General features: G+C 39.6%; 1 long non-coding RNA gene across 2 annotated transcripts in view; it reads left to right on the top strand.

The window, feature by feature from the left end:
• The window catches only part of LOC119254867 (uncharacterized), a 324,898-nt gene that overhangs the window by 104,195 nt on the left and 197,856 nt on the right, over positions 1–22,847 (top strand). Inside the window, exon 4 of one of the 2 annotated variants that reach the window (XR_008553669.1) lies at positions 12,518–12,681. The exons of the other annotated variant lie outside the window; for it this stretch is intronic. This is a non-coding gene — a long non-coding RNA (uncharacterized LOC119254867). The remainder of the gene's footprint in view (positions 1–12,517; positions 12,682–22,847) is intronic. 2 annotated transcript variants of the gene reach the window in all.

The following is a 22,847-nucleotide window of genomic DNA, read 5'->3' as shown; positions in this document are numbered from 1 at the left end:
TAGCAGATTGCCCACGATTCCAGTGGAATATAAGGAAGAAGAACATTGAAAAAGGGAGACAGCTAGCCACCCTGACGTCACTCTTGGACAAAGAAATTTCTGAAGGTCTGTTTATTCTTATTTTCTTAGTTAAAGTAAAATTATATTTGGTGTGCTTTACTGTTGGTTAAGGTATCCTTTTTCCTGGGATATTTATTTGTGAAGTTTCCCAACTACATCCAATAGTTAATTATACCATTAAGTAATAGGTATCTGAGCTAGTATTCAGGCTGTCTGGACTCCACAGAGCTTGCATTTCTCAGAATTCTTGAGTGGAAAGAGATTCTAGAAGTTGTTACACTCAGGCCCCTGAAAAGGATAAATGTCTAGCTTAACCTTTAGCTTTTTGAGAACAGAGAACTAGAGCTCTTCTTGGTTTTCTGCTTAGGTCTTCTGAGACTCTAAATCACATATTTCTTTATCATGCCTGATGCTTAGAAGATGCCTTGATCTAAAATGAACATTAAATGGATTCACAATATATATATTTTAGACTTCTAAGACAGTGCTTTTTAGTAAAAAAATATTAAACAAATGTCTGTGGCATATGGAATGAATAACTGATTCAAGTCTCAATTGTTAAGTATAAACAAGTTTTCCCATTGCAAATGGTGCATTGAGCTTATAATTTATTTCTTTTTACCTTGAGACTGAATAAAGATGATAAGATAAGAACAAAAATCAAGAATGACCTCAGAAAAAAATGTAGCTGGGGAAAACTTAAAAATATGACTGAGTGATGAAATAAATAGCATAGACTAGCAGAATGGCCATAAATCAGAAAACCGCGAGGAAGACTATAGCTAGCAGGAGTTCAGCTCTCAGAAGCTGCAGGGTTGAGGAAGGATGGGAGTGAGATGAGGGCTGAAAAATGAGAGGCCATATTTAAAGCCTGCATTTATATCAATCTGCTCTGCCCAAATCCTTTTCTTTCCCTACCCCCCCAAGAGAAAAATAAATCAGTTTTTGTCCCAATTGTATATTACCCATTGAAGTTTTTGCCAAATAAATTGAATTGACCTTCTGGTGGGTGGTGTGAGATGACACCCCCAATCAAAACTGCCCCACTTTGTCATTCTAGGTCCTCAGTATAGAGGCCACTTGCCTCTGAGAGGCAGAGTCCAAGGGTATGTGGCACCCAGGGAGGAGACATGGCTACACCATTACGTGTGATAAAACCACACGTAAAAGTGGTTGGCTCTTACCAATGAACTAACAATAAAGAAAAAGCTATTATCTTTTTCAGTGGCCTGACTTCTGTCTTCCCCCAAACTCATGTGTTACAAATCTAAACCCCATTCAGACTGTATCTGAAGATAGCAGCTTTAGGAAGCAATTAAGATTAAATGACTCAGGTGCAGCAGACCTCTCCTGCCTCGCCCACTGCTCCTCTCAGCAGTGCATTTCAGTGGATCTGCCTGTTCTGCTCCCCACTCTGTCTCTGGCGAATCCTCTCACCCCCTGAACCTCTGGACTACTCCCCAGTTCTTGTAGCATAAATATATAAATCTTTAGAAAAAGATAAAATGACTCATAAGGGTAAGGCTCTCATCCAATAGGACTGTGGCTTTATGAGGAGAGAAAGACCCTCCCCGTCTCTCTCTCATTTTTTCATGACTCTGTGAAGGCCCCGTGAGAAGATGGGGCTCTCTCCTCTCCAAGCCAGGAATAGAGCTCTCACCAGAACCTGATCCTGCCGCAACCCTGAGCTCAGGCTTCTAACTTCCAAAACTGTTAGGAAAATAATTTCTGGAATATAAGTCACTTGGTGGATGGTATTTTGTTAGGGTAACCTGAGTTGACTAATTCCTCTTCCATGATAAACTCCTCTGTCATTGGGTTTTTCACATTTTGTAGATGTCTATATTACATCAAAAAGCTATGAGAAAAACCATAAAAACAAGAGCAATGGGAACTATAAGGAATAAACAATACCTTCAAGATGGTATAGAGAAGACAGATCCACTGCCCTTTTTTAGAGTTAAGGGAAACCCAAAACTGCAAAATGATTTACTTAGGGTCACCAAATCTAAAATAGAACCTGTTTAAAAGCTGATTTTTTTCATGCCAAGCCTAGTACTTCCAAGGTTCATGGCATATTGTGTAATATACTTATACTTTAAACATATTTACTAATTCAAATATTTTGAAAACTTTTGAATATTTTGAAATATTTTGAAATATTTTCAAAGAGGTTGAAAACTTTAGAGTGCATACTGATTTAAGATTGCCTGGTTATCTACAAAGACACTGGGTTATTTTGAGAGTGCAGAAGGCAAACAATTACATATATGATGGCTTACACAGAAAAATAATATGGACATATGTCTATAACATGAACATTCCAAGGAATTTAGAAATATCTGCGTGTTTTCATGCTAAGTTGTTCGTGAAACTACCTACTTTTATGAAAAATTGTGAAAAGTTTAGAAATAAGACTTTCCTATATATTATCTGTGTGACCATGATGATCATTGAACTTTTCTGTGTCTTAGTATCTTCATCTGTAGCATGAGGACAAGACTTGCATACCCTACAAAGATGTATGATGATCAAAAGAACTATAAATTATTGAACTTAAAATTATCATGTATGTGACTATAGGGCCCGAGGCAGAACAATCTATAGACATGGATATCTGGGTATGTATCATACAACAGTTCAGACTAAGCTATTTGATCTGTGGTCCTGATTGGTCTTATCTAGATGTCTGGGGGTCGTTTTCAACAATTGTTACTATGCAAAGTATTTGGAGTTGTAAATGCATAGCCTCAGAAATTAGCTTAGAAAGAGTTCTTCCAATCTCAGAACCTATGTTTGCTAAGATTCCTATTTTCTTATTTTGGGTTTCAGCAAGAAAAAAATGTTTGAAAAACTAGAATTTACTAGAGAAGAGGATTCCCCCCACCCCCGCAACATTAATTAACAAAATACCTTTGAGGAGATACCTCCTATTGTTGTTTTTTTGAAAGCTGACCTTAAATTTCTTCCTGCACTGACAAGCAATTAGTTCCACACATTCATTTATTTCCTTCCTGGATCTATAGAAGAGGGCTCAGGAAAAGAGACTTGAATTTTTAGAACATTTTAATAATGTAGTTGCTCCTGGTAGTTCCTTAATTAGACTCAAGCTTTACTGCTAAATCTTGACTTCAATGTAGATTTCTTATAAAAGTAATAAAATAGACTTTATGTAAAAATTGTGTTTTCCTAGTGTTGGTCTAGGGGAATTATTTTCTCTCTCTTACATTACCAAAAATCCTTTAATGTTTATAAAGTTATTGACATAGTTATATAAAAATAACTAATAAGAAACATATTATGTCTAAATACAGATTCGTTCCTATAATTATTTGCCCATTTAGGGTACCAGCTATCTATTCAAGCATCTCTAATTGTCTTTGAAAATATTTTCCCTGGGCCACTTTTACATTTCTTGAGACATGTAGGAGGAGATGCTGATGAACCAGGGAATGCCAATGTCCTACGTTAACCCAAATTTCAGATGCTCCAATCCTGGGCAGATGTATTCTATGCCCTCTACACCCCTGTTTTCTTTGAACCGCCCCTTAGATTGTGCATTCAGTAGCATTGGTTTGTGTCAACCTCCTTGAGCAGAACAATTTCCTAATATAAATCTCATATAATCTATTTCCATATGAACCATGGGATGGAAAGGATTTCTGTGTTTGATCTCAATTCTGAAACAAAAAAGGAAGAAAGATTAGAGTTTATAGTAAAGTTAATTACCCATTTATCTGTTCCCACAGATGTTGCATTCCCTATTATAGCTCATGGTCATTCAAATACAGAAAATACAGAACCGACTGGGCTGGAGTGTGATGTGAGAGTTAAGAATGAGGACTCAAGGGTCAGATTGCATGACTTTGGGGATATAATTAAGTCCTCCAATGATTAAGGAAGCATTAGTTCAATTATTTGTGATATTAGGATAGTTATATCATCACCACATAAGGTAGCTGTGAAGAGAAGAAATAATGGATTGAGACTGCTTAGTATTTCACCCGGCTCTTAGAAACAATCGGGGAACGGTGGGTATTATTGTCACAGGTTTTGTGCTTAAGAGAACTTCAGACAGTACATACTTGTGAAATAGGAATGCATGCTGGCCAGAAGAATCCTACTTAACCTTACCAGTGGGATTCCTTAATTAAATATGAACCAAAATGCTTAATAGACTCAGTACACTTCTCTGTAGAAACCAATACTAAATGTATTTCAAACAATTGAGTTCCCAGTGTGTATGTAATGCTGGCAAAGTAGACACAAATCAAGGGCCTGTTCTCCAGGAGCTCACAATCTAGTAGAAGAGACAGATTGGAAGTAAGTTGCAAAGGTTTAAGCAATGAAATAAATTACAATCACAACATTCATCTTGGTACTGAATTTACATGCTGAACAGTTACTGTGTTGCTGATACATAGCAGAAATGCAGAAAGTCAAAGACATCAAGGACATAATGCCAACGTGAACTTGATTTTTGTTTCAACTGAATAATCCGGTGACTCGGGATTGATATCTCACCACATCTAGAATACTTTATTTGAAGAAGCTCTTGTACTTTTTTGGATAGGAGACAGAAAACCACTGCATGTATTAAATTACTTTTCCTTACATGGTTTGGGGAAGTGAGGCCAATGCCCATCTCCCGGATATCCCACTAAATGTTGTTGATATGAGCCAACAGAGAGAATTAGTTTGCACATCCGTATCAAATGCCCACACTCTTAGCTCCCAATTCTTTATATAGCTGTCATGAAACAAAGATACGCCTAATTGGCTTTGCCAGCAGTAAGGGATAAGATATCTTTTTTTTTTCCTATCTTCATTGGCTCCGACTCTCATTCCTGATTTGATACACAACACTTAACTTCCTCTAAAAAAGATCTATGTTAAAAAGAATCAATGTACATGTGCATTTTTGCTACAGTCTCCAAAAAGCTATGGCATGCTGGAAATCTCTGGTGTTATGGAAACTTGTGATTTAGGACACGTGACTGGCATTTCCTTTAGGGGTATGAGTGGCTCATGGGCTTAAGATAGAATGCCACTCTATGCCTGGTATTACATTATGCGCAGTCAGAAACCCTGACATTGATTTATTATCTCACTCATGTGCTTTTACACCATTTAAAATCTTATGTGAAATAGAGTCTAATTCAGTTTCAAATGCAGTTTCATGAATTAGAAACAACCCAAACATATAACAATATGGCATACTGAATACAGCAATTGTATTCAGTACAATTAATTTTTGCTTGCAACATTCTAGGGAACCCCACTTAAATTTTCCACCCCCTCATTTCTTCTGTTTCCATAGCTGTCCCTAATTAGACAAATAACTATGTCTCCTACCTTCTATTGATATTGTATAATAAAATTAAATTTGGCTAAAACTGTAAAATAAAATGGATGTAATAAGTAGTTGCATTGTACCTTTGGAAGTATGATGGATGATGTTATTCCTGGCATAGATGAACAGAAAAAACTGAGAGTTTTATGATCACAAGTTAATTTACAAATGTAGTTTACTAGAGCACTTGCTATTCCAGGGTTAGAGAGCACCAGAAATATATACAGAGTAGAGAAGGAAGAAGCCAGGAGGGCTTGGTATTCACAAAAATACTCAAGCCACATTTCACTCTGAGCTCTGTGCTTGCCTTATCTTCTTCTACTCCTCTGCACTTTCAGTCAACTCTGTTTTTCCTACTAGGCTGTTCTTTTCAAAGTGGATTTATCTGTGGGTTTGGGACTTACTTGGTTCCAAGAGATACAGAGTTGGGCCCAAGCTTTCTTAGGCAAAAATGGCAGTTCATTGTCTTAGCCAATGCACAGTGTATAGAGCTGGTTTCAGGTAAGGCTTGAGTCAGAGGTTCAAAATGTGGTATCTTCTTTGTAATCGCTGGACTCAGCTTTTGCTTGGAGTCATTTTCATACAGGATCTCTCCTCAAAGTATCAACATGGCTGCCTAACTATACACTTAATAGTTTCAGTTCCCACTAAAGAGAACAAAATTCTTTCCCTAGAATTTCCATCCAGAGTCCATGCTTCTGTTTGTTTTTGATTGACTTATGCAACTTCTCCCCATCACCATTCTTAGTCACTGTCGCCATGACCATCACCATGCCTAATCACTGTCACCATGACCAATCATTATCACCATCTCTACTCACCACCACCAATCACCTTTACCAGGCAAGTGGTTTGCATTTCTGTTTTTGAATGGAAGTCATGACATAGCTGGCTGAGAGTAGTTGGAAGTTGGAAATATGAAGCTAGTATTAGAAAAGGCAGAAGTATACGCAGTACCTGAAAACAATAAAAAATATACAAAAATGTTTACTACTGAAGGGGCACTTTGGAGTTTCTGCAAGTGGTGACTTAGGCTCTGGTGTGAATTACTCTGATGGAAAATGATGAAGTTTGGGGTCCTTAGAAGCACTCAGAGCTTTGAAAGGAGGCACCTAATATTTTTAGAATTTGGTTCTTCAGAACTGCTACTATTCTCTAGATATTCTGGATCACAGTGTTTTTCTCAGTCCAGCATCATAGCCTCCATGGCGTGTTACATTGAATATCAGCTTTCCTTTCTTCTCTCTTTTAAATTCCTGAAAGAGTGCCCTTTGTCATCCCCTTCTTTATCACATCTAGCACTTATATAAGTAATATTGTTTCCACTAGCCTAGTGAAAATTTCATATAAGCTTTCCAGGATATAAGCTTTTGAAATTCTATCTGCAATTTGGAAAAGAATTGGCACACTGATGTAAGTGGCGAGGATAGATCATACCTTGGTATCTCTCTAGGGAGGGTGCTAGAGTAATACTCTATTCCCTAAAATCTTGAGTCAAAAAAGAGATCAGCTGTAAGGTTCTATTACCTTAGTGATCCAGACATTATTCAGCTTTATGAAAAAATATAGAGGAGCAAATGTCACAAATTCCAATGTGCAAGTCTATCACCTGCGAAACTTATCAAAATGCAGATTCTGTTTGTAGATCTGAGACTTTACATTTCTGATAGAAATGCAGTAGATGATGATTCAGCAGGTGAGACTACTTTTTTAAGTAGGCAGTATACAGTTCTGTACTAGCTGATAACTGTCGTCACTAGCCACCTTGGTATTTAAACTTAAATTTAAAGATTTAATCTTCAGCCTCATTAGCCACATTTCAAGACTCCAGCGTCACTCGTGGCTAATGGCTACAGGTTTGGGCAGCACAGATTAGAAGTTTTCCATCATCTTAGAAACATCAATCAGCCAGCCCTGCGCTGGAAGATGGCAGTTCGACTCTGTATAAAGTATTGTGCTGTAAATAGGACATGGTTCCTTCTGGAAATGTTAAAATCAGGAAAATGGTTTGTATTTTCAGAAGGTGCTCAATCAAGATGATTATTGAGGATGGTGTAATCTAGCATTTATAGAGACATGGTATAATATAAGCTACATGAGATTTCTCTGGAGAAATCTTTGAGATTTCTCCTGTTTCTACATATGGGATCCAGAGCTCGTCCCTAGACCCCATTAAGACACAAGCAAACAATCTAGCTCTTTGTTTCAGTTGTTGGTGGTGGTTATCATCTTGTGACTCTTGATAGATCATTTTGATTAAATAATTCAAAAATATTAGTTCCTTATCTAGTTGGAATTCTTCTGTGGCAATCACATATATTAAGTATAGGTAAAAACCAAAAACAGGAAAGGCTGTTGATAACCAAACAATAAACAACAAAATCTTGACAATCAGTTGAACAATAAAACATGTAGCTATAAACGTCCTATGCATATATCAAGAAAATGATCCTGGGGAGAAGGGAATAACCCAGTCTCTGCTCGCATGGTGGGCTTATGTTGCTTTAGCTTTACATGCAATTAGCTCTCTCTTTATTAGATCCTATTAATTTCTATGTCTTAGAGGAGCAGGGTACACAAATATCCTAAGTGACGTTTAGCTGCTTCCAATTTAGCTCGGAGCCCTTTTGCAGTGTGTAAATGTCACTATCTTATGCATGGTACTTGAGAAAGCTTCCTGGGCGTAGCAGCACTACGGTGATTCAGTGCATCCTGCCTCTGGATTTGCTTCAGTATGGCCAGGACCTTTGCGGTGATAAGTACGTGGCACACTTCTCAGAGCTTCTCCATGACTGAAACTTGGTTTGGATTTGGCGTCACCCAATCTCCAGGGCCATTCCTCCAGAGTCACATGAGTCTTTGGTATTTCTGTCTCCTAAGAGCTGGCATGACAAGCATACACTTGGCCTTAGCATGTGGTTATGTGAGATCACGGGCCCGGATGAGGACGAGGGGGTGAATTCTCTCAAGTTTCTGTAAGGATAAGTGCAGTGTGTCTTGGCTACGGGTGAAGGTTAATGGCCTTGGTGAAAGTCTGCCCCACACTGGGCTAAATGCATAGTCAAGAAAGGACTTAGAGCTCAGCCCTTGCTTCCTCGCTACTGAGGGGAGATTCAGAAGTGAGTGAATAAGTTCAGTGTTTGGTATTGGTGATTTGAAGGGACCTAGTAAATAATATCCTTCTTCCCCTCCTGAGACTGGAACATCAGAGAAATGGGTACAGAAGTCAGAATGATGGGGATAAAAAAATCATTGTTATGAATTAATTTTTATAAAACTACTGAACAGTGAACCTTAGGGGTTGTAGAGGCAGCTTCTGCCATAACCCAAGGATGCTCACCTCCTGGTATTCACATTCATGTGTACTCTGTGGGCAGACCAAGCCATTTGTTCTGCCCTATAGAATACAGCAAACATGATAGACAGTAGACTTCACTACCTCTGTGGCCATCTCCCTTGTTATCCTTGATGAATCAAGTTGCCATAAGGAGAAACTCCAATGGCAGGAAATGGAAGTCAGCCTCTGGACCACTGCCAGTAACAAAAAGTCTTAGGTCTACACCCAGCAGGAACTGATCCCATCAACAACTAGGTGACCTTGCAAATAGATCTTTCCCCAGCTGAGCCTTCAGATGAACACTCAGCTCTGGCTGACACCCAGAGTGCTACTATGAGGACCCAGCTTTTCTTGGTTAGTAAGACACTATAGAAAGATTATGACGCCTAGGGGCAGGTCACTGTTTCAACCTTGTGAAGGGTGGTGGTGGGTTGAAAGGAAAGAGATGGAAGGCATGGAGACAGATGGAGAGAGCAAGTACCTGCCAGTGAGAGTGGCCCTGAGGCCAAGGCAGAGAGGAAGTAGGAATGAGCCTGGGTGAGAGCTCTGAGGGAAGATCTGAAGACCAATTAGATATGGGAGGTGAAAATGAAGTTAGAATAAATTAATTTTCCCATGTGAGTGAATGTGTGTGTGAGAGGAGTGAAGCTCTTTTCTATTTGTAAAAAAAAAAAAATAAGTTTATTCAAAAACAAATATATCACATGCTAGTAATAAGGCTGATAATTTTCATGTGTTCACTTGTTTATTAACCAAAAGTTTTTTAGGGTAGGCATAGAATATTTGGGTGGGCATTAAAACATTCCAGAACATTAACGCACTGTTGGTAGTAAGGATAGTAGCAACCAGTTTTTCAGCATTTTCTATGTGCTAGGCATTGGGAAACTCTCCGAAAGCTATCTCATTAAACCCCACAACAACGCTGCTATCCTGTAAATTATTTTGCCAATCAGCACTTGGGAGAAGGAAAAAAAAATATCTGAGATTGGAACCTCGGTCAATGGCTTGACTGTGAAGCTGATGTTTTGCTCTTATAACCAATTTAAAGCCTTACTCAAGAGTGAATAATCTTCCCCTGCACTCACCCCAGGGCCGTTCCATCACTGCGGATAATGTGTACTTCCTGTGTCAGGATGGGAAGGGTTAAGGAAGGTAACTGATTCTGTGGGCAGCCGGTGCCAGTAATTTGTGGTATGGAATGTTGATGTGCTGAGAAAAAAAGATGTTCTAGCTGCCAGCATTTCTTGCATAGAAACAAAACTTCCATTCACATCCTGCTGAATTTTCAGGACCTAATTAGATGTGGGATCAAATATTACAGTTTCTTCACTCAACAAGAGCACAGATGAAGACTGAAAAAGATTGGGGATAGGGTTTGCAACGTTTTTTATTTTAAAAAATATAGATTTATTCAATGTTAATTTTTGATTTGTGTCCTTTCTTCATTTTCTGGATAATATGTGGCCTTTGAATAGCAGCTTGTGTTTTACCGGCACCCCCTCCCCATGGAATGCTAGTTGATCTTCCAATAATGTGAGATTGAGTGACTCAGAGGGTTGAGTGAGTTGTCAAATCTCACCCAGTTACTAAGAGTCAGGACCAAATTGTATACTTGACATTTCAATTTCAGGTTCAGTACTTTTTAAATTGTTCACCACACTTAGGAATTACGTTGGCCAAACAGTAATCAAAAGCACATTATATCAGTCTTTCATTTTTTGCTTATTTTTTACATATCAGTATAAAGAAAAGTGAACTTAATTCTATCCTGTTAAAAGAAGACTTTGGGTAAAGTGAAAGAAAGTTGAGCTTTTTTCCCCTTGACCTAGAAAAACTAAACAAAACACAAAACAGGAGACAGATTCATTTTTTTTTTAATAGTGGTAGAAAATTGATGTTATCCAGATAACCCAAGGATTTGCATAGAGTTTGCATTATTTCTGTGAAATGTTGTGGATGGCTAGGCTATTGAATTGAGTAATAACATTAGAATTTGGACTTTGAAATAAAGACAAACAGATAAGTCTTGGTGATATACACAGGCTGGCCTCTATTGCCTTAGATTTGCAGACAGGGCTTTCTGTGTCGTTCAGTTATTGAGGGTGCCAAATGTAGCCAGGAACTGTTTCAGCAATCATAGATGTTGTTTTTCCAATTGGGCCAATCTGCCAGACTGGCAGACAGAAAGCTAACAGAAATATTAAATATAGACAGCTTCTATAGTTGAACCTTGTTTTCCCTCTCTCTGCTGGAAGCCACTATAAAATAGTAGCCTGTATGTAGGTCATTAAAAGCCTACACAGATACACACAGTGTGATGTGTATTTGTACTGTTAAATTAGGTCTTTGTGGACTCAATAACTGGGCGCCAAAGCAGCTGTTGCGATGTATTAGGTGACCAGCAGGCCCCACTCAGGGTGTCTTAGCCAGACACTCTCTGTCACCCAGTGAAGGGTTCCATTCTTTGTGGACCCACACACCTTGGGGGAATCATTTCAGGGGAAGCACCATTCTTGAGTTTCCAACTTCTCACTCTTGAGGTCTCGTAAATTTGACGGATGTGTGCTTGGACAACCAACTGGAATCGCTGGTTTCGTTTCCAGGATTTGTTTCCTTCCCTGGCCAACAAAGAAGCATAAAAATATACAATTTGTCTCCTGGCCCTAAATGCAACAGAAGTGAGCTTGTCTACCTTCTATGGCCTCAGTTTAGGTAGCAAAAGAGCCTCACCTCAGGCAGGGAAATGACGACAGACCGACGGCGAATATCCGCGCCACTCCCGGAAGCCCTCGGCATCACAGGGCCTCGCTCTGGGCGCCATGTTTCTCCTTCCAGATGGATGTTCTTCTGTTGTCTCCTCAGCATTCTTATGACACATATATCTGCCTTCTTCTCTGTATATATTAGGAGGAAAAGACTTTAATAATAGGATATAAAGAGAACTTCGGTTTGGTAACATTGGTTAGTGTTCACTTGGAAAAATATCTTCCAAATAATTTCCCCTCATCAGTAGGAAGCATCAGAGTCCTGCCTCACGGCTGATTTGGGGTGACCTCCCCCTTCTACACCCATCTGTAAATCTGACAAATGAAATGATGTCATATTTGGAAATCTGTTCTTTATACACAGCTTGAGAAATAGCGTTGTTCAATATTAAAATAGACTTTAATATGCATTTTCTGTCTGGATTGGGATTTATAGCTTTTTTCCTCTGTTTTAAGGGTTTAGATTACCTGACACTTTGTCCAAAGCAATGAATGAATAAAAGGAGCAATAACCAATGTCATCGTCCATCTAGAACTTGTTACTGCTAAAAAGACTCTGCTAACAAAAAAATTCTGTCCATTTCCCCCTTCTGATACTAAGAGGAGGAGAGCAAGAAGGGTAGGAAGTTTGCATTCCTCTGCCCTAGAATAAAGAGCATGTATAATCATTTCTGGGTAATTATGTGTTGGCAATGTTTGCTAACTAGTTTTGTCTGACTTCTCAGCCTAGACGCCTCACCATTATATTTACATAGCAACACTCCTTATACCCAAAAGGTATTTGTGGTCTAGTTACATGGGAAGACTCCCATTCAATCTTGCTTGACATGGGAAATTCTCTCTGCACAACACATTCCTTTACCCTGCATGTGGACACTTGGCTTGATGGTTCATTACCATTTGGTACCTTTTGGAAATTACTTGTATTCATTTACTATAAAGGCTTAATAAATCACCACAAATTTGTGGCTTAAAACAGCATACGTTTATATTCTCTTGCAGTTTTTTAGGCAAGCAGCTGAATGTCGGTCTCAGCAGGCTGAAATCAAGGTGTTGGCCAGTGAGGCTTCCTTCCTGGAGGTTTTAGGAGCAAGAGCTTCTTTGCCTTGTCCAGCTTCTAGATGCTGCCACCATCCCTTGCCCTGAGGATTAATTCCACTTTCAAGGTCAGCAATGTGGTGCTGGGGCCTTTGCACTTGGTATCACGCCAACCTCTTCTTCCCACATCCCATCTCTTTCTCTGACCTTGACTCCACTTCTGTTCATTCTTCTATGTCTAAAAATCCCTTGTGATCATACTGAGCCCAGCTAGATAGTCTGAGATTATCTCCATCTCAAGGTTGGCTGATTAAAAAACTGAATTCTGACTCCAATTTTCATTTTTCCTTGCCATGTAACATACCAAATTCCCAAGGACCAGGATTAGGATACAGACAGCTTTGGGGGCAGGGGCTCTTATTCTGTCTACCCTCCCCTTCCCTCATCGGAGATTTAATTGAGGGACAGAATTTGGGTTCTTGAACTGGATTAGTAAAGTTAGCTGGTTTGGGCAGAATTGCAGATGCTGTTTCTTGGATAAATGTTCAGGAACCTCACCTCTAACCTGAGCATCTTTGTTCAGAGCAGGTCTGGGTCTGCAGGAGCTTGTGCCACAGAATCAGGTCAGGACCTAAATGCTCAGTTGATAGATTTCCCAGGAGACTCTCGTAAGTGAGCACTGCTCTTTGATTCTAGTATGAATACAGTCATCCTAACAAAGGGGAAACTGACGTTTACTGAGACTATATACTCTTTGGTGCTAGTCAAGGAATGCGCTACTATTATTATTATCTTTATCATGATCATTAATCTTGCAAATGATTACACTGTGTGAACAGTGGTAATTTACCCAGCATATTTGCTTTTGAGTTAAGCTTTAGCATCCCACTATTTCACAGTTGAACCAAAAAGTAGCACACATTCAAATTGTAGGGTGTAGAGAGCCTAAACTGAAGTCAACACCATGAAAAGTGGAAGAGACAGCTTGCTTTTCTCTGCACGTTCAGCACATTTAATTTTTTTCTTGTGGCCAGCTGACATTACAGAGATCTTAATATTATCTCAAAGGTTGGAGGTCATTTGGAAGCATGGAAGAAGGACACAGTCAGGGCATCTGCACTGAAATCCCCTCTATAGAGTGAAGTAGTTGAGAAACGAACCTCAGTGGGGTTCTCAGATTACTTCTGTTTTGAATTAGTCCTTCCAATCTGGCTGGTAAAATGCAAACAAGGTGGCAGGGAGGTTAAATGAATTTATTTAAGTTCAGAAATAGAGGGGTTTTCGAAACGGATATTCATATCTAGTATAAGTCGTCATGGATTTTTTACCCTTGCCAATCCTTGCCTTTTCTGGGGCCAAATGTAATGTCTGACATGTAGAAATATTCTGTTTAGAAGAAAATGGCATTGAAGTGCAATAGCTGTCTAATTTCTTGCCTCTTTTTTTTGGTAAATGGACATTTTGTTACTGGACCAAGCATGGGGGAGGAAGACTCTCACAGGGATTCTGCTGCTGTGGGTCATGCGGCTGTTTATAAAGTCATAGGAATGCAGGGCTGCAAGGGCATCCTCAGGGAACACTCCCTGACACCACCGGTGATCCAGAAGGGGGCTTCTTAAGGCTTGGTGTTGGGGGGAGTAATTCACAATGGATGTTGAATGCTCACTTGTATTTTCTAAAAATAGTATTTTCAGCAGACACCCACTGCCATCCCTAACACAGGAAGGTGAGTAGGGCAATTCCAGTTGGTGCTGAAATCTTTTAAAAATGAAAGTAATATAGAAAAATAAGGAAAAAGGAGAAGGAAGAACAAGGAGGAAGAAATGGGAGAAAAGGAGGGAAAAATAGTATTTCTCCTAAACAATTACTGGAGGAAAACAGTAGTTTGGCAAGATTTGAACATCACAATGTTGAGTTCTGCTATTAATTTTTCTTCTAGGATAAGAAAACACTGCAGATATATATATATATTTTTTTGGTCAGGATTTTATACCTTTATTTATTTTTTTAATTTTTTTTTATAATAAATTTTATTTTTATATTCCCCATACAATTGCAACCCCCCATTCTGACCCCAATCCCTCCCCTCCCACCCCTCCCACCCCCCCAAAAAGTGTCTCTGGTTCATAGTTTTTTGTTGATTTTGATTTTCACTTTCTTATAGTTATTCATTTTCCTGGTCCCTTATTTAAGTTTTCTAGATTCCTACTATGAGTGAGACCATCCGGCATTTTTCTTTTTCTTTCTGGCTTATTTCGCTGAGCATGATCCCTTCCAGCTCCATCCATGTTGCTGCAAATTGCATGTGTTTATCTTTTTTGAATGCTGAGTAATATTCCATGGTGTATATGGACCACATCTTCTTGATCCAGTCATCTATTTTTGGGCATTTGGGTTGTTCCCAAAGCTTAGCTATTGTAAACAGTGCTGCTATAAACATGGGTGTGCAGGTGCTCTTTGGAATATTAAAAAAACTAGCAACAACAAATGTTGGCAAGGTTGTGGAGAAAAAGGAACTCTCCTGCACTGTTGGTGGGAGTGCAAACTGGTCCAACCACTATGGAGAGCTATGTGGAGATTTCTGGACCTACTAAACATAGAGCTTCCATATGATCCAGCAATTCCACTCCTAGGTATTTACCCAAAGGACACAGAAACACTGCAGATATTTGAACACAGATTCAATTGTGACTGCATTTGAATAACAGGGAAACAAGTGAATGGGGGGTGATCTGCTTTGACCTGGGGGGCAGGGAACTCTCACCTGTGTGTGGTGAATGTGGCGTGCTCAGCAGAGAGGACTTCTTTTCATCAGCGACACTGCATGATGTGTCACTGAGCTTCTGTGTTGGGGATAATGGATTGTCCTCTTGTATGGAGCAGATTTCCTTTCTAGTTATTGACCCAAATATAGAACTGGTCATCTTTTGGTTACATATCTCACCAGGATCTTGACTGATAAAAAAATGCAAGTTGGCTAGCAGGCATGCTGAGTTTCTCTCCTCTCTCTCTCTTTTTTAAAAAGATTTATTTATTTATGCTTATAAGAACTTGGGTACAGACCAGAGGTGTGGGGGGGCAGTGAGAGGATTCCCCAGAGAAAGTGGGGAACAGAACAGGCACATCTACTGAAATACACTACTGAGGGGCACAGCGGGTGAGACTGGAGAGGTCAGCTGAGCCATGTGGGTCAGCTCCCTGGCTGGGGATTGAACTCAGGCCACCGCAGTGGGCCATCATGGTGATAGCACTGAGACTTAAGCCCTAGGCCACCAGGAAGGCCCCAGTCCTATATATCCTCTGGATAATGAACTTGCACCTCCTAACTGAAACCTTGAGGGCAAGATACTAATGTAGTTTTTTTCCTAAATTCTCTTAAGTTTCTATTGAATTTTGGGGGGAGGAAGGTGTAATGTCAAAAAAAAAAGTCTCCAACATTCTTCTTGCTGTGTATTGGGGCTCCCTCCTCACTATGCTGGCTCACTCTGGAAGAAGACTTCAAAAATGGTAGCCCCCAGCCAACCACCTCGTTTGTGTCTAAGTAGTATTTTCCTGTAATTTGGCTTATCGCCAGAAATACAATTGATGGAAGCAACACAGAAGTGCCTCAGTGACTACTTACCTCAAAGCTTCTCAAAATATAGATGGTGAAAGACCAGGTCTCATTCTGTCTTTCCAATCAGGTAACAGAGCCCTGTCCATATCCCCACCCAATTAAATTCATCCTCCTTGGACTAACTCCTGGGAACGAGGGAGCAGAGCTGGGTGAGCAGGGAAAGTTCTATGACATGGAAGGCAGGTGGGCTCTGGAGAGACTCCTGGAGTAGAAGGGTACGCTTTTTTCTTGGCTTTGGTTTTGCACCGGCGACTTAGGGGCCTTGGAGGAGACACTTGGAGAGGCTGACAATGGCAGGCATTATCTTGATTTGCACTTTGATTTTGCTCCTTTCACCCCAGACTTGCCTGGCCCCTTTTGACCCCTTCCCCTAGGTGACTTGGACTTGTGGCAAGTTTTTAGGGCTCAGCAAGCCAGCTTCAGGCCAACCCTGTTTGGCTGGGCCCTTAGCCATGAGGAGATGAGTAAATTTGGGTATTTAATTGGGAAACTAATATCCTCTCTTTCCTCTCTATGAACACTAGTTCTATTAAAGTTCTTTCACACAAAATGTCTCCTTTGTATTTGTGCACACAGATGGCCAGACCCCTTTAGAGTGTGCAAGTTTGAGGGTCCTAGGGTACTCCTTGGTTACATGCAAGCAATCTGACAAAGACTGATATTTTGGTAAGATACAATAAAATGAATGAATTTTAAACAATAGCGGAGTGAATAAAATATGTTGCTATAGAAGCAAGGAAAGAAAAGACATACAAATAAAAGTCTGTTGATAAGGTACTTGGATTTCGAGGCAAATCAATTCACTAAAAAGTTTCTAAATACTTCCTTTTTCAATTTCCACGCTTACGTCACTGGGCAGATAATAAACAGCTTGGAAACCAGGAACAACCTCAGGAACAAACTTTGGGTAACACTCCCTTGCTAGGAGACGGGTTGAGTTCTACTCTCCAGACAAACTAACGTCCCAGCTGAGTCACATGATGGAACCAGAACTGAGGGCTTCTCAGGGTGATTTGTGAAGGAATTTTCTCTAACAACCCAGATTGCACCTTTTCTGCCATCCAGTTAAGTACCCTGAAAGAAGGGATTGTTTTATGGCTTCCTTTGATTAGGGACTGTTGTGCTCAGAGCATACCTTTCTCTGGATTTCCAGTTTCATCTTGCTTAAAATGCTTGAATTCAAGAATTTAGAGAATTTGGCAAAGATCCCAAATTCCTCTTGTGTTTCTCCCATGTGACACAAGGACAAATATGCAGCTGAGTATCAGAAAGAATGAGGGTAAATAGTTCCCTGGGGGCACATATGTAAATCGAGCTTCAATAACAATCCTGGGTTACATTAATTAGCATTCATATATAGATAATGAAATTTCTGGACAGAGGGAACAATTGCACAATTTTAATACAGGAACCTACTTGTCTCCCTATATGTGGAAACATTGAAAAATGAAGACAATAGTAACAAAACCTGTTAATAAGCAAGCTAGTACTTAGAGTTTCGTTCTGCAAAACCAATGACTACAAAATCTGTCTTTTCAATGTTTGTTATTCTTGATATGTCTTAATGTACAATTTGTAGAGGTTTTTGGGTAACCTTTTTTTTTTCCTACTCTATTCTTACTCTTCCTAGCAGTTTTTCTTGTAAAACCAAAAAAATCAGTGGTGCCTGACATGGATGGGTGAGGTCTTAAGTCCTAAGTTATTTTTGGCATTTCAGACAATTCCTAGTCAGTGATTACCAAGAATTGGACAAAATCAAGTGTTCTCCTATATATTTATGGAACAAAGAGGGAAATAGGTTGACATGGTTTTTATCACCTACCTAAAGGTAACATTGACATAAAAACTATGAGCTTTTATTTGGTCATTAAGCTCATTCTAGAGCAAAATGTTTTAGAGTTGGTGAACTTAGAAGAATCCAAGGAAATAGGGGAGAACTTGCTAATAGTCAAAGGGGAATTACACTAATCTCACATCTATCATTGAAAGGTAAATTCCAGTTGACATATCATAGAAAAAATTAATTAATTGAATCAGTTACACTTCTTTACAAATAGCACTCTTAATAGCACTCAATGAACATTTAACTATCCCCAGGCACTTTAAGGAAGGAGAAATCAATAGTATTTGAACTATCAGTTTGCAGAAAAATAATCTTCGACAAATGACAAAACAGGAACATTTGTTGTAAGGGTAATTTGTCTGTCATGCCATGAAACTTACCTGGTTGCACCTCATTCTTAACAGATGAATCCACAATAGTTTGTCAACAAACTCTTGTTTGTCAGCAAACTATTATCTACCTGTAGGTGTAGATATAAAATCCTCAAAAATACCATAATGATCAGTTCAATTCCCTGCAATTCTGGGAGTGTTCTGCTGAAAGGGAGCTTTTAGAGGGGATTTTCCCCTCCTTTAACTTGTAAGGGGGGAAGGAACAGAGAAGAGATGTTTAATTGGGGGATGGGTTAAGGCAGGGTCTAGGGGAGGTGTTAAGGTTAACGTTGATCCTGCACATGTGAGATAACTTGTCTTCACATCTCCCCATGAATCAGAACATCCCACCGTAAAAAATCCAGATATGGGAATGAAAGGAGAGAAACATGTACACCTCCAGGTAAGTTTGTCTAGAAGCTACTGCCAGTGATTTTAGTCCCAATAGAAGACAACAAGAAGGCGAATGTTCTAAATGTTTGCATCATGCTGTAAGGGGTTCCGTGGTGGTCACTTGCGCTTTGTGATTGCCTGAGTGAAGGACCATGCTGACTTTTTCCTAAGCCCTCTTCCCAGTACTGCATTCCCTCCTGCATGCTAGGACCTGTCAGGGGTTGTGGGGCAATGAAGGCAAGTCCCTTCCCTCCAGCCAAGCCCAAGGCAAGTCTCTTCCCTCCAGCCAAGCCTGGTTTGATCAGGCTTGACACAGCACATAAGAAGGGGGACCTAGGAGAAGATTATAATCCCAGTTTGAGAGCTTTGAAGGAGGAAGACAAGGGTTTTTATTGTCTCATTTGGGGCCAGATGGATAGAGTGAAGGTGGGAGAAGGCATTGAGTGTCTTCGGTAAGCTTTTCTCAGGCTAAGGTGTGAGTGTGGAGGTCCGGAGTGTGGAAACAGACAGCACGATCCTGTTTACAGGAGCAGAGGTCAGCATGGAAGTAGTGGAGGGTATTTCACCCAGTACCTGGAGGAGAGCGATTGTACAAATTCATACAGTTGGCTAGAAATTGATCAAGTGGAATCCAGGCTTCCCAAGCCACCCCTCCCCCCACCTGTTGCTGAGGGGTTCTCTTTTCTTATCAATCTAAGTTCTTGGCCACTTTGCTTGAAATACATTGAAATAGAAGCTGATAGGGAAGGAAAGACTGTAGAAAAATAAGGCGACATGAAAAAAACAAAAAGAAAACACACACCAAAGCTCTATATTTTTATATAAAATTTGGTAGTCCTAATGACAGCACGATCTAGTAAAAAGTAGGTTAAATTAAAAATTCTTGTTTAATAGAGCAAAGAAGTATATCATATGCTTTGAAAATATTTAGTATACATTATTAATATTCAAATGTCACACATCCTTTTTAAGAAATCATTGAGCATCTACTTAATGAAACATACATAGATATAGTGAGACTTTCTAGATTTCCTAGAAAGTGACTCTGTGTAGGTCACATCACTCCTTGACAATCACACCCAAGACAGGCAGAGAAGGAGATCTTGACCTTGACTTCACCACCAAAGGAGGATAAATGCCTTGCTTGCCAGTCATAATCTCACTGTCTTAATTATCATTCTTCAGCTATTCCTGAATAATATAGATAACAATAATCCTACTTCTAGACTTTCTCTATACTCGATTCAGATATGGCCACACACTCAAGACACTTTGGGAACTCCAAAAGCATTGTATACCGAGGCCAGATATTTGTAAGGCAGCAGTTAAAGAGGCAAATCAATCTTTGCCTTCTACTTGAGGCAAATCAATCATTTACTGAAAGGGCATTGATCTTCAGCTGGAGTGCTTTGCTCTTTGGAAAGCAAATGCATCCTAAGATGAAAGAAACATAATAGAAATATAACTGACCAAAACTATGTCGACTGAGAATCTTACAGTGTCAGGGTATTTAGAAAATGAGGACAGGAGGTGAACCCTATGGAAGTGTTTAATGATTAATGTGGGAACTTGCAATTCTCTTACCAAAGAATGGAGCCTGGGAGACACGCTCACACGCACACATGCACACACAAATCCCTTTAGGTCTCAATTAAATCTCTAAGAGCATGTATTAAATCTCTAAGATATGCTTTAAAAAGTCACAGTGAACAAATTGACAAAAGATAAATAGATTATCTGAAAAGTCATGTGGAGTCTGGGAGGAAAAGGAAGCTGGAGGGAGGCTGGAGAGCAGCAGAACATGACTTAAATCTAGAGAAACAGAGATGGGACTTCATCTGCACTCAGTGAAGAAAAACTAAGGAGTCTTAAGGAGGACCGAGGCACAGATTTGTGTTTTGAATAGACCACTTGAATGACAAGGTGGAAATTAAATATTGGGATTGAATCCAGAGCCCTCATCAACTGCATTATGTCTGATTCTTATACCTGTTCTGAGCTGTTTCACGTCAGTAACTTGTGACCATTAATCTTTTTCAACTTTTTGAAGACACAGTAGAGGAGTGACAGAGCAGAGAAGGCAAGAGAAAGGAACATGAAGAATTACCTGAGCCAGGTTCTGCCAACACCATACTCCTTGCCCAGCTCATCTTCCTGGTAGCCCAAGGCTTTTACTCTAGGCCATTGTTAGTCAAACTGTGGCCTCTATGACTTTGGAGTTTTTTGGAAATGCAGAATGTTATACCCCATTCTGTACTGACCAATCAGAAACTACATTTTGACAAGATTCCAGGCAGTTGTTATGCATTTTAATGGAGTAGGTGTTAACCAGTATTTTTCTTAAGAATAAGACACTATGATTTCATAATTAACTAATAGCTTGTGACACATTTGCAATGTGTCCTTAAAGAAATCAAGGCATAGTCCTCAAAAGGAAACTGAAAGTTCCCCCATCTCACTTTATGAAAAAAATAAACTAAATGGAAAATACTTTGTCAATTTAAAGATATTTTCCTGATACATTTTTTGAAAAAAGATCTGGCTTTTGTCATTGTGTTAGTGAATAGAATAAAGAATCAAGGAAGGAGGAGACAGATATTTATGGAAAAGAATTGGAAGGCATCAATCATGTTTAGATGAATAGTTAAAAAGTGAGTGTTGTGCTTTTGGTTGAAATTTTATGTATCATAAAAATGCTTCTCACTATGACATTTTTCTTGATATGAAAAATATTTAACCATCTGACATCATTACATATATTAATATTTATAACACCTGATTACTGTTAAGAATCATTGTTCTGGAAAATAATTTCTTAATGACTTTTCACCAAAGTGTGAATTGGCAGGACAAAGACCACACTGTCCACTTGCTCTCTATCTTCCCACTCTGCAGAGGCAAAAGAACATAGTAATAAGAGGGGAGGTGTCACTGTGTGAGCAGATTTCTATGGTCTACCCTAGCAGGGTGATAGAGATACCTCTTGTTTGAATTACAATGTATAGAGGATTGAAAGCCTATGATTGCAAAATTACAGTCCTAAAACACGGTTGATGGCAGCGTATGACTATGCACACTGGTGTTAACCAAACAATCCATAACAAAGTCCAGTGTCATTGAAGAGCTAAGTGGGAAGCAACTTACAAGTACAAGGAAACTGGCCAAGCAAAGACCACATCGATGACACGGTATGCTTCCTGAGAATGACAGGTCTGCCACAGGTCGTGCTCAATTAGAGCTGGGCAACCTGGCCAGAATCACCTGTAAGTTCTACTAAAACAAGACTCTCATTTTGTGAATATACCATTTTAGGGACTTTAACTTATTCGTGTAGCAAGTGGCCAATGCATCATCTTGGATGTGTGTAAAAATGGCAAGATGTGAATTGTGCATCATTAGCTACAACAACCCAAGAAAGACTATGCACCAGGAGGCCCAATATGGATTATAATTCATATTTTCAAAGCCACTCCTAGAGAATCACTCATTTTCAAGGGTCTGAGTTACCTAGTCACAATGGTGGGCTTGCCTGGTTTTTAAGATAATAATTTTTATTTATCTGTTTATTTTATACTCTTTTTTTCAGAGAATACAGAAAAGCCCATTGACATTTGCTTGGGAACTAAAGCTGGATCACCCTACATATTTCCAGATCTCAGTCCTGTGCAGGCCAGGGATAGTACAAGTTTCATCTCCCAAGTCAAGTCTGTTGATTGGAAATGTCTGTGGGTCTGTAGTGAGCCAGAGAGGGCTGGGGGATCCACTCACTGGCCCTGGGCACTGGGTGGAAGACAGCAGTGGCGGATGAGTTCTGCCTTCTTGTCACAGTTTCTCTTCTCCTCAACTCTAAGATGGTGCCTAGGTTGTCTGCCAGTTTGGTGCCATATGCTTCTGGGCTATGACTGGTTGACTAAGCTTTCTCCTCATTGCCTCCAGGTCCAGCTAACTTTGCCCGATACAACGCAGGATGCTCAGAGACATTTGAATGTCAGGTCAACAACAGATACATTTTAGTATAATTAGATCCTGGATATACTTACACAAAAGACATTGTTCACCTGAAATTCACAT

Source organism: Talpa occidentalis, unplaced genomic scaffold (assembly GCF_014898055.3).
Source record: "Talpa occidentalis isolate TD23 unplaced genomic scaffold, MPIMG_talOcc4v2.1 talOcc4.3, whole genome shotgun sequence".
NCBI classification, from domain to species: Eukaryota; Metazoa; Chordata; class Mammalia; order Eulipotyphla; family Talpidae; genus Talpa; species Talpa occidentalis.
Note: the sequence above shows the minus strand (reverse complement) of the source record. Positions and strands in the feature narration are given on the sequence as shown.